This window comes from Suricata suricatta, chromosome 14 (genome assembly GCF_006229205.1).
Source record: "Suricata suricatta isolate VVHF042 chromosome 14, meerkat_22Aug2017_6uvM2_HiC, whole genome shotgun sequence".
Lineage (NCBI taxonomy): Eukaryota > Metazoa > Chordata > Mammalia > Carnivora > Herpestidae > Suricata > Suricata suricatta.
Genome location: NC_043713.1, coordinates 41,210,420 through 41,223,384, shown reverse-complemented (window position 1 = coordinate 41,223,384; position 12,965 = coordinate 41,210,420). Strand labels below are relative to the sequence as shown.

The following is a 12,965-nucleotide window of genomic DNA, read 5'->3' as shown; positions in this document are numbered from 1 at the left end:
AGCTAACGTACAGTTTCTTGATTTAATGAATTTTCAATAAATATTACCAAAACATTGTGTTTTTTCATTGTAGTAACAATTCCCTGAAAGAGGATTTTAGCTTACTTATTGTCCAATCAATGAGATGCAGTTTTGTTGTCCAAACTGATAATCATGTACAGCCTTTAGTAGATGTTTAAATATCCACATATAGTTTATTAAACATTTTTTAGTGTCCACTTAGTACTATGAAGCTTAGTCCTTGTTAGACTTTCAAAATGACATTGAAAAGGCAAATGAACAAATATAACTAATAATATAAATCAGTAAATTATATACTCAAGACATATATACTGGAGTTGGGGAGTGAACATACTTGACAGAGTTAATACTGTTTACTATTGTCATAAAGTTTTAAAGAGGAGATGATACATAAATAAATTCTTAAAAGATTAAAAAACATAGGGAAATATACTAAGTTCTCAAGCATATTTATGAATTAGAGACCTTCAAAACAATATTTAACATCATCAGATAATAACAGAAATGTAAATCTTTTGAAGCATATTCTTCCATTTGCACTTTTACTGAAAACCTCCTGTTTTTCCTGTGGCAAAACCATAATTCATGCTCTAGTGAATCCCCTATCTAGCAAAGTTATACAGTGAAGAGCTCAAAATTACTTTAGGATTTTTTCTTATGAATTCTCACATTCCCCATAAGGTAGATGGAAAGAATTACTATCCTCATTAAATAAACTGACAAGCTAGGACACTAAGTATTTAAATGGATACAAAGAGCACCAAGGCTACAAAGATCTTTGTAGTATTGAAGATACCTAATCTGCTTAATCCACCAATCACAGTATTTACAACTTTATGACTTTATGTTGACTTTTTTTACTCCATCAAACATTTGCCAGTAAATATTCACTGAGTGACCAGATTCAAAACCTGCTCCTAACCTCTGTTATCTTCTTCTCTTTTTCCATCTCCACTGATTCCATGATTTCCTCAAATCAGTATCTTATCCATTCCCACTGCCATCACCTTCACAATTTCATACCTAAACTGCCATAACAGTCTCCCAACCAATCTGTTATGAGAGAACTTATTCCAAATATTCCTGTATGCACACTATAATTTTCTTCAAAAGCACCACTTTAAGAATTCTAATAACATATGTACAAATAAATTCAATATATTTAGAAATTAAGGGATTTCCTAGCACCTGGGTGGCTGGGTCGGTTGAACATCTGTCTCTTAAATTGGGCTCCGGTCATGATCTCAGGGTTGGAATAGACCCCTAAGACAGACTCCATGCTGAGTGTGGAGCCTGATTAAGATTTTTTCTCTGTCTGTCTGTCTTTCTCTCTCAAATAAAAATAAATAAAAATTTAAAAAAATTTAAGGAATTTGCCCCTCTGATTCCAGGTACAGTGCTGTCACCTTATGCATATCTTTAACTTATAGAATTCTACTTTGTGCCATGAAGAAACCAAAGGGAAAATGAATTTAATAGCCACGGGAAAACCCCTGCCATTCTGTTCACAGAGCTTATGCCTAAGAATGGTCACAAGGAGGGTGACGCGCATCCTTCCAATTCTCAGTGTTCTCAGTTATGTTGTGCTTAAAAGCATATCTTATTAGGAAACCAAATTCCAAAGTTTTAATAAATGTGTTTCTAAAACATACCATCTAAACTCATGATAGCCATTTTATCAGAAGTCCACTGTAGAAAGAGACGTCAGGCACCTGAGTGGCTCCATTGGTTAAGCATCCAACTTCTATTCAGGTCATGATCTCACAGTTAAATTAGTGAGTTCGAGCCCCATGTCAGACTGTGTCCTGACAGGTCAGAGCCTGGAGCCTGCTTCATTTCTGTGTCTCCCTCTCTGTGCCCCTTCCCAAGTCGCACACCTCTCTCTCTCTCTCTCTCTCTCTCTCTCTCTCTCTCTCTCTCTCTCTCTCTCTCTCCCTCCCTCCCTCTCTCTTTCTCTCTCTCTCCCTCCCTCTCTCTTTCTCTCTCTCTCCCTCCCTCTCTCTTTCTCTCAAAAATAAACATTAAAAAACATTAAAAAAAGAGTTACCAAGGATCCTTTCTTTTAATAAAGTTTTATATGTGGAGATAGTGCAAAAAGAGTTCTCGTATATGCCTTATACCCCATACACAATTTCCACAATTGTTAACATCTTACATTAGTATAGTACTTTGGTCACAAGTAAAGAATCAATATTGGTACATTAGTATTATCTAAAGTCAATATGGTATTCAGATTCCTTTAGTTCTTACTCAATGTCTTTGTATTGGTCAAAGATCCCATTCAGGATACCATATTACATTTAGATGTCATATCTCCTTAGGGTCCTCTTGGCTGTGATAATTCCTCAGATTTTCCTTGCTTTTAATTACTCTGACAGTTTTGAGGATTACTAGTCAGGTGTTTTGTGGTATATTTCTCAATTCAGATTTGTCTGACAATTTTCTATGATTGGACTAGGATTATTTTTTAAGACCTTGAAAAAAGTGTAAAGAAGACATAAAGTGTTATTCTCATTTCACTGTGTTTTCCTTTTTTTTGATGAAAACATTTAAATTCTCATAGAAATTTTAAATTATGCAGTACAGTGTTATTAACTATAGTTACCATATTAAACATCAGGTCCTCAGACTTTGCTCATTTTATTACTGGAAGTTTGTATAAAGGGTAATTTTTTATATGCTATTTTTTGTTTCATACAACTTTTGAAGCCTAACATTAGTACAAGAGGAAACCACAGTGTATTTCCAACTAATCATGTTGGAAATCTCACTTTAAGCCACTCTGTTTAGCATATACTTCTTTTCCAGAAATTTAGTGTTGAAAATATGGTGGTTCATAAGGAGAATATTATGGTTCAATGTAATGTTTTCATTTTACTTATGTGTAAGTGAAAATTATAAAATTTATGTATAAGTAGCATAATTGTTTTTACAAATGAAGTAAATTTTCTTTTGTTTTTGTTAAAAGATACCATAATATATAATCATTAAAAAAACATAGTTATAATCTTACATATCTATAAGTATCCTGAGTTTGTAGAGAATGTCCATTTCTAGTTCCCACCTTCAAAGATCACAACACAGAATAACACTGTGGTGCTCAGGAAATACAAATTAATAAGCATTCCACGGAATTCTGATGGCTCAGCATATCGTATTTCAAAAACAACCTTGTCAAAAAGACTGCTAAATCCCTACAGTGTCTAACCCCCATTCTTCCAGTGATTGAGCATCCCTCATGATCCCCCTCCATGTTTTAACAGGTCTGATGACTAGTCAGCTACATATGGCCACATATATAACTAACTTCTTGCTACTGAAGTGAAAGTAGAACTAAAGTATGCCATTTTGTGTCACTTCCATAAAAGATAAGTACTTTGTATCCCCTTTCACTCTTTGGAACATGGTCTGCTGCTGGTAAGCTGTATTTAACCATGCAAACTAAGAAAACTAAAGAGATATTGAGCAAAAACAAAACAAAACATCTCCCTGGATACCCTGAACCATTGTATTTCTCTGTGCTGGTCTGTATGTATCTCTGTATGATTATTATTTTTCTTTTTGCCAGCTTTCTTATAGTAGCCTAGCTAATACTTTAACAACAATTTTCAGGAATTGGCCCAACTCCTTCCAATAGTCATATAATGCATCTTTGTTAGTGTTTCGGTTTTAGAGTGACCACACATCCTAGCCTGATGAGAAATCTCTTTCCTTTAAAAGTGGTCTGGTTGAAATGATAAATTAGACAGCCACTTTTGTTTTAAGGGACTTGGCTGCTAAATGATATATCAGAATTTTAAAAGGCTTCTCCTGAAAGTTAAATTCCAATTCAGGTATAGTCCAAAATCATGGTTACTTTATAAACTGATTAAGCAGAAGAATTGAAAATTCTATACTAATGTTATTATACTGTTATGTACATGTAGTATTATACTCATTGTTTAATTAGAGGGTAAAAAGATATATAGGCACATCTAGTCTAAGATGATTTATTTTTTTTCATTTCTGCTTAAATCATTTCACAGCCTCTCCAATCTCCTCTGGCATCTAAAAATCAATGAGCCAGGAATTCTACAGCCCATTGGCAAGTACCTATCACTCTTCCAAATTTCTGAATAAGTGGAATGATTAATTCATTTAAATTTATTGCCCTGGGAATTTCAGAGGTGACAGATACTTTTCTCAATAGTGATTTACACTGAGGAAAAAACTAAAAGTTCTGACTATTTTAATTAGGCGAATGCACCACTAAATCCAAGACCTTTTCCCTTGCAAATTCTTTAAGAAGCAAAGATGCTCAGCCTATTTTTTGTTTGTTTGTTTCTGTTTGGTGGCATAAGTTTTGCCATATATTTTCTTTGCCTTAATGGGGTAGATGTCCCTAAAGATTGCTGCCTTGGAAACAGATTAATCTCAGTCATTAAAGCTCTTTACTGACATTGCAGGAAAATGGTTGGGATCTCTTCATTAGCCTTGAGATGGAAAACTTTAGATAAGCACAACTAGACAACTGAAACCCCATCCTCAGGGCAGATTAATGATACAAGTTCTCATGGCATTTCTGGACAAATATTTTCTTCATTCAGATATGTTTTTATCACAGTGATTTGCAGGACTATATGCACCTGTTTTAATAATACTCAAAACTGCTACTAAAGGTCCTGAGCATATTATGCAATTGGAACTTGTTATCAGTAACTTCTTTCCATCATTTTTTGGTGATTGAAAATTATGTGCCTTTAAAGAGATGTAACAAGTTGATTCACTCTTCTTTTTTGTAAATCACACTCAAACCAGAAGTAAGCTCTTGGATTTAAGAATTTTCATTTAAATTACTACATTCTAGCCTTTTGTTTTAAGTTAAGATAGCACACTTAAGATTTATTTTTTTGTCTAAAACTTGTTAATTATCAACAGGATATACCAGTGCCAGTGTTCTCACATAACTGCACCTACTGTACCTAACTAAATTTGAGACATTGAAATATTATCATAGTTACACTGCTTAAAATTCCAGTTAAATATAAGCATGTAAATAATATGTCCCATTGGCTTCTATTTTCTCCAAATTAATAATGATAGATGTCTAAAAAGGCACAGAGTAATATTCTACAAAATTTTCAATGGTTCATTCCATATGTATTATCACCCTGAGTACCAATATCTACCTTTCCTTTACTTCTAATTCAAATTGAAGAAATGACAAGTTTTATGTACAATTACATAAATTTTCCCAAATGTGAAATTCAATCACAACTAGGAGGGGAATAAAGGTATTGACATAATTCAACTTCATTTCTATTCATCCTTTAGTCTCATTACATTTATAGTCCTGAAATATTCTATATCAAAATAAGAGGTCAGAAGTTATTTTAGTGACTCTTTATATTTACTTTAAACTTATTTTCTTCCATGTCTATTTCTTAATGCAATTATATTATAAAGTGAGTATTAGAAAAATAAAAACTAAAATTTATTTAGAAGACATTAATGGCAAAACACATATATCACTTGTTTTTCAAAGTAATTCAACATATTTTTACTGAGTACTTTCTAGTTCAAGGCACTAGCTATAGTAAAACACATGTTATTACAAGAGAAACTGTGACTAGCATATAAATACTAGAAGAAAGGGGAGAGTTAAATCATATTGGAATCTGTGAGAATGTGTTCGTGAAAACATTCCAGAACTTTCTATGTTTGGAGGTATAAACAAGCCAGATAAAAATGTGGAAATTACTTGAAGAAGACCATCTGATGCAGCACGATGTCTCCAGAGAACGGCTCAGTGCTAAGCAGGGCTACCCCAGGCAATGCACTGATAGATAATGTAGGAGAGACAGCCAGGACTGGTTACAGCTGCAACGTTTTTCTGTAATACAGTGCCTGAACTGAATGTGGGTGAGTATTCTATATTTTTTTTTAGCAAAGTAGAGACACAACCAGAGATGTGTATGCATTTAAGATATAAGAAGTTGGGAATTCACCTAATCCAAACTATCACACTCAAGAAGAAGATATGGCAGATTAATTGATGTTCACAATAACTCATTTCTAGTTAGTGACAAATGTCTGTTTTACCTAAAGCACCTTACACAGGGCAGATATAGTATATATATCTAATGAATATTTTAATTAAGTGAATTTTGTCCCAAATTTATTGTCTCAAACTTTCCTTCCCATCTCATATTTGTTGGGATGATACTTTTTTTGTTATGGTAAAACATAAATAACATGAAGTTTTTTGTTCTGGCAGATTTCAAGTAGACAGTTTAGCGGTGTTAATGTCATCCACATTGCTGTGAACCATCAGCACAATCTGTCTGCAGATTTTTTTCATCTACTCAAACTGAAAATCCATAGCCATTAAATAATAAATCTTCGTTTGTTCCTCCTGTCCTCCCAGGCCCTGGAAACCACCGTTCTAGTTTCTGTCTCTATGAATTTGACCAATCTGAGTGCCTCACATAAATGGAAGTATACATAATTTGTCCTCTTGTAATTTCCTTACTTAATGTAGTATAATGTCTTAAAGGCTCATTCATGTTGTAGTGTGTGTCAAAATTCCCTTTCTTTTTAAGGCTGAATAGCATTGCATTGTATGAATCTATTACATTTTATTTACTATTTCAACCACCTATGGATCCTTGGGTTCCTTCCATCTTTTGGGGGTATTGTGAGTAATACTGCTATGAACATGGGTATAGAAATATTGTTCAATCTCTGTTCTCAATTCATGCCATCTCATTTTGTTCACTGTCATCTTTGATGATCTTAGTTCATATTTCTCATTACTCTTCTGCTCCCAGACAAAGATTTTCACTATAACTCAGCTTCATCATAACTATCAGCTCTTTGAAGACTATTTTAACCACAATAGAATCTTAGACTGCCACAAAGCACACATAGTGATTGAGACCTGTATGAGTAACCAGACCCATTATATCAGCCTCTGCAGGCAAAGCTCAGTAAATACTACATACAGTTCTGTGTTCAATGTAAATATACTAAACCCTCATTAGAAATCATATTCAGAGGCACCTGGGTGGCTCAGTTGGTTAAGCATCTGACCTGGCTCAGGTCATGATCTCGCGGTTCGCGGGTTCAAGCCCCGTGTCGGGCTCTGTGGTGGCAGCTCAGAGACTGAAGCCTGCTTGGGATTCTGTGTCTCCCTTTCTCTCTGTCCCTCTCCTGCTCACTCTCTGTATCTCTCAAAAATAAATAAACATTAAAATTTTTTAAAAAAAGAAATCATATTCAATAGAGTTACTCCAGTTATGCATTAGTTAACCTGTGATTTGGTCTATTTATGTTCCATGGGTTGAACTTTTACTAATAGAAGTTAGAGACCAGAAGGATCCAACAGGTAATGTGTCCACCCTTACCCTTCCTGATCAAATATTCTCTTTCCCAGTGATTCCACCCAGTCTCTATGTGGATGTTTCAAATGTCCAATTAACAGCCAATGTTTTCTTGAGAAGCTACAGGCAACTTTAATATATTCTGCCCTGTATTTTTCCTCCTTCTCAGATTCACTTCTCATTTTCTATCACTCTCAGCACCATAGGGACTCTTATTACCCTTAAACCAGTGGGCAATAATCTCCAAAATCCTATCCATAATATCCACTTCAAGTCTACCTCAGGAACCAAATACCAGAGCCCTACGTTCCTGAAAAACAGAGCCATAAGGTTTTATTTGACAGGTTTATTATGCATTTTATGTTAACAACACAAGAACATTTTTTAAATATATGTTTCCCCACGTCTCCTGTGACTTCCACTCTTTTGTATTCAGTCTATACTCTCTACAGAGTGTATTCTGTCATCGTCTTCTTCTTCTTCTTCTTCTTCTTCTTCTTCTTCTTCTTCTTCTTCTTCCTCCTCCTCCTCCTCTTCTTTTTTAAGAATTCAAAAACTTGAGAATGGCTTACAGTTTTTAGTCAATATAGGCACTGAATCACTTTCTGGAATGGATTATGTAGCCACCAGTTTGCAACTCTCAAGATACCCATCTAGAGATGTTAGTTTCTCTTTCTCTTATTGTGTTTGTTAGATTCTCCTTCAGATCATTCACCTGCAGAATGCATTAGCGTGTAGCAGCCTTTTCAGAAGTTTTAGGATGATGTAGACTTTACATTGTATTCCTGTTTGGTGCTATTCATGTAAATGATCTCTGACTCCTGATTTTTCAAGTCTCAACTCTTAGGATTTTGTCAGGAACATAAATTTCTTGATATTGTTTTGCATAAGATTAGCTCTCTAAAAACCTTCTTGATTCTAACCTGTCTTCAAGTGGGCCTTCTGAACATGCTCTGCTAACCAACAGATTATCTTCCTACATTCAGTGCAATGACTGCACAGAAGTGACAGATTTCTAAATTCCTCTATTCCTTTCTTCCTTTCAAATTGTCTTCAATAAGTCTAAATAGGAGAGTATTAGTTGATTTCCACATTGATTTTAAATGTTTCTTCTGTTATAAAGCATACTTGGACACAGTTTCAGTTCATATAATTTTGTCTCCCCTACACCCATGTATCTGTGTGTAATTATAACTGACATAGTCATTGTGAAAGATGTCTCAATTTGGTTCTGTTAGCTAGTTACCCTCTCTACATATCTAGTCCATCATTGTGGCTCCAAGTCCGAAAGGGGATTGACAAGTATATTATCTCACAAAGAGAAGTATATGACACAGGGAATATTTAGACATGAAGAGCAAGGTGAAATCTCAGGCAGGCATGGAGTCAGGGAATAAGGCTCTTGGGATAAGAGTTTACCTCACTAAGGATTCTTAAGGCAGGAGCATTGCCCCTTTTCTATTGTTACTTTTTCCTTCAGTGTCAAGAGATCATGTAAGACTCTCATGCAAGCCATCTTAGAGAAGAGAGAGAGAAAATGATCTGAATCTGAGATGCCTGGGTGGCTTAGTTGGTTAAGCATCAAACTTAGGCTCAGGTCATGATCTCATGGTTAGTGGGTTTGAGCCCCACATCAGGCCTTTGTGCTGAAAGCCCAGAACCTGGAGCCTGCTTTCAATTCTGTGTCTTCTTCTCTCTCTGCCCCTCCCTTGCTCACATTCTGCCTGTCTCAAAAATAAATAAATATTAAAAATAAAAAAAAAAGAAAATGATCTTAATCTGAAGTTATCTTTTATAATTTAGGAGATCAGACAATTATCTGAAAATAATTATTTTATTTTATTTTACTTATTGTCCAGAAGTTGGACAGGTAAGAGGGAGGGATAAAATAAGTTTAAAGAAATAAAACAATGTTATTCTCTGCACATACATAAGTGGTTATAATGTAAATTACAATGTAATTCAGCTACATGTCAGTTATACCAAAGCCAGTTACATATGTATACTTAGAGTCCACTACATATGCATTTTGGACCTGTGAGAAATAGCAAATTCCAGTGTTGATGACACTTAACACATCCCATAGTTCCAAATTAATACTAATTAAAAAATCTCTATGCCATAGTATTCATAAATGATGTATCACCACCTAAACATTTTATTTATTTATTTTTAAATGTCTACTTATTTATTTTGAGAGAGAGTATGAGAACAGGAAGGGCAAGGAGAGAGGAAGAGAATCTCAAATAGGCTTCACACGGCAAAGCCTGACCAGGCGTGACTGATCTCATGAACCGTGAGAGCATGACCTGAGCTGAAATCAGGAGTCCAACACTTAACCAACTGAACCACCCAGGTGCCCCATCACAAAAACATTTTAAATGCATGTTTACTTATTTAAATCACTTATATTTATTTTTTAATGCAATTCTATTCTCCACGTAGGAACTCTAAAATGCATTTGAAAGCAACAACAAGAACAACAACAGAGTAAAAAGCGATATAAGAAGCCAGTGCTACCAGTTTTCTGTTATTTTCCTTTCTCTCTCTTCCTCTCTACACCGCCACAAATACCACTAGTGTAGCTCCTGTAATAGATAAAGCCACCAATATTTTTTTATGGTATTTCTCTCAGGAAACTTCCTTTGGAAGCTCCATCCCACCAAACCCTTCTAACTTAACCTCACAAATTTCTAAAAGAAAAATATCAGTAATTAAGCCAAATATTTGATGAAAAGTGAAGTCTTAGACCAACCAAAAAATCATTCAGTATGGAGAAACTACTCAGGAGTGTGTAAACAAGGCGTTTCTACAGGAACAAAATGAACTTAGCATTATAAACATTAAAACTAAAACCTTCATTTCTTAAATTATATAACTCAACATTGTTAAGAAAAATAATTAATATTGTTAATAATTTCATTTCCATCGATTCCTCTTCTGACAAAGCGCTGTAAAGTCCCCAACATGGGCTATTCTGTGATGATAGACTATTAACACCTAATTCCAGGAAGTTTTATTTCCTTTTTTCCGTTTCCTTTTTCTTTTTAGTAAGTCCATAGAGAATTTTCTATGTGATAAAGCCATACAACCCTGATGTTTAACATTTCTAAGTTAATCATGTGTTCCGAACAAAAAGTTAGATGTTTTTAGTATCCAATCAAATTAAATTAAGCTTCATTAAGCCAGATAAATAGAAAATAAGTAGTAGTTAATGAATTATTATTCGAATACTATCTTGTTAACATTTTCTAATAAAATAATAGTTTTTTTTCTACAACTACTTATTGAAGTCCTTAATATGTACTAGGCATTCTGCTTTTTAAATATAACATATTTAATCCTTTTAAGGAATTTTTAAGGTGAGAACCATTATCACTGTTTTATAGTTAAGAAAACTGAAGTTCATAGATGTTAAGAATTAGCCCACAGGTTCATGATCCTGGGAATAATACAATTAAAAGGAAGATTTAATTTTCAAAGAGGCAAGACCAAAGATCTTCTGTTTGATTAAAAACACCAATTCTTAGATCACATAAGCCCAGCAAACCTGAGTTGGAAAATAAAAATAAATAAACTTTAGAGGTATAATAGTAAAACTATATGCAAATTAATTGATTGATTAATAAAGATAAGTCAATACAGATCTTGAAAGCAACCTAGAAGAAATCTCAGATGATGGGACATAAAAACAGTAATAGATTGATACCTGATACTCAACCAAAACAATTAGAGTGGGAAAACAATACAGGAATATCGTTACTATGTAAAGAGAAAAGAAGCATCATTTATTCTATACCTAAAATTAAATTTAATTTTTATGTTATAGAGTAAAATAAAGACATGTTTAGACAAACTTTGAAAAGTTTCAATCAACAAATCTCACCTAAGGGAAATGATAAAGGATGCTTAGAGAATGATCCCTACTAGAAGATGTAAAATAGAAGAAATGGTGAGTAATACTATTGGTAAATATCTAGGAAATAGTGCATATATCAAACCAATGATTGGTTGTTTACAATAGTAATATAAAAATACATAAATATATGAAGACACAAGATAGACATTAGTTATTCAAAATAGCATATAATGTAGGCAGTAGGTAATGCACTTCAAAAGTACATAAAGTTATTGATTAGTAACACATAAATTAACCTTAGCTAAAATTGTTTGATATGCACACAAAACTAATTATAGAGTATAAAACTTGCAAGAAAATTTGAAAACACGGGGGAAAAGAAAATGAAATAAATCCTTCCAAAAGAAGTTAAAAAATGACAGTGGGAAAGAAAAAACAAATTTATATTTTCATTTTTTATGTTTTTTATTTATTTTTGAGAGAGAGAGAGACAGCATGAGCAGGGGAGGGTCAGAGATAGAGGGACATACAGAATCTGAAGCAGACTCCGGGCTCTGAGCTAGCTGTCAGCACAGAGCCTGATGCAGGACTCGAACCCACAAACTGTGAGATCATACCTGAGCCTAAGCCGGAAGCTTAACCAACTGAGCCACCCAGGCGCTCCAACAAATTTAAATATAAATAAAAAGAAGGACACCTGGGCGGTTCAGTCAGAGTGTCCAACTTTTTTTGTTTTTAATTTTTTTAATGTTTATTTGTTTTTGAGTGAGACAGAGTGCTAGTGGAGGAGGGGCAGAGAGCGAGAGAGAATCTGAAGCTGGCTCCAAACTGTCAGCACAGAGCCTGACACAGGGCTCAAACTCACAAACCATAAGAGATCACGACCTGACCCAAAGTCGGATGCTTAACTGACTGAGCCATGCAGGTGTCTCTTAAGAGTCCAACTCTTGATTTTGGCTCAGGTCATTCTCTCAAGATTCCTGCGTTCAGCTCTGCATCTGGCTCTGTGCTGACACTGGAGGTTCTCTCTCTCCTCTCTCTCTGACCCTTCTCTGCTTGCATGCTATCTCTCTCTCTCTCTCTCAAACATTTAATATATATATGTGTGTGTGTATACATACATATGTGTGTGAGTGTATATATACATTATAGAGATGGGGGGATAGAGAAAGTACATGGTACAAGAATAGCAAGGCATATGTCAATATGAAAAAAATATATAAATAGATTAAATTACAAAGCTAGTTTAGAAAAAACTAAAATTTAAATATGTTATTTACAAAGAAAATTTCTTTTTTTTACTTTATTTTTTATTTTTTTAGAATATAACACTATTTTTTAATATATGCAATTATTTTCCATCATTTACAATACAGTAGTTACAATGACACTCCAAATGGATAAGCAAAGTAAAAAATCAGAACCCCAACTTCTATTTCATGTAATTAGACTTATATAGAAATTAGAAAGTTAAGTAACAACTAGTTAATCACCTAATTTCACAGCTATCTGAAGTGGCAATCGTTATATAGCAGCTTATCTATGATACCTTCAAGATAAATGATACAATTTATTACTGGTCCATAAGCTAAAACACAGCCTGCTTAATACCTTTCCTTAAATTCCACCTCTATACTACAATATACTTGAGGTCCATGCAAAAAAGTAGCTACCTTTTATATAGGAAATGGATGATTAAGTCTTTGGTGTTGTAAAAGCAACTT

General features: G+C 34.1%; 1 long non-coding RNA gene across 1 annotated transcript in view; it reads right to left on the bottom strand.

Moving 5' to 3' along the window:
- LOC115277926 overlaps positions 1 to 12,965 on the bottom strand; it is a 258,986-nt gene that overhangs the window by 125,382 nt on the left and 120,639 nt on the right. The gene's annotated exons all lie outside the window — the stretch shown is intronic.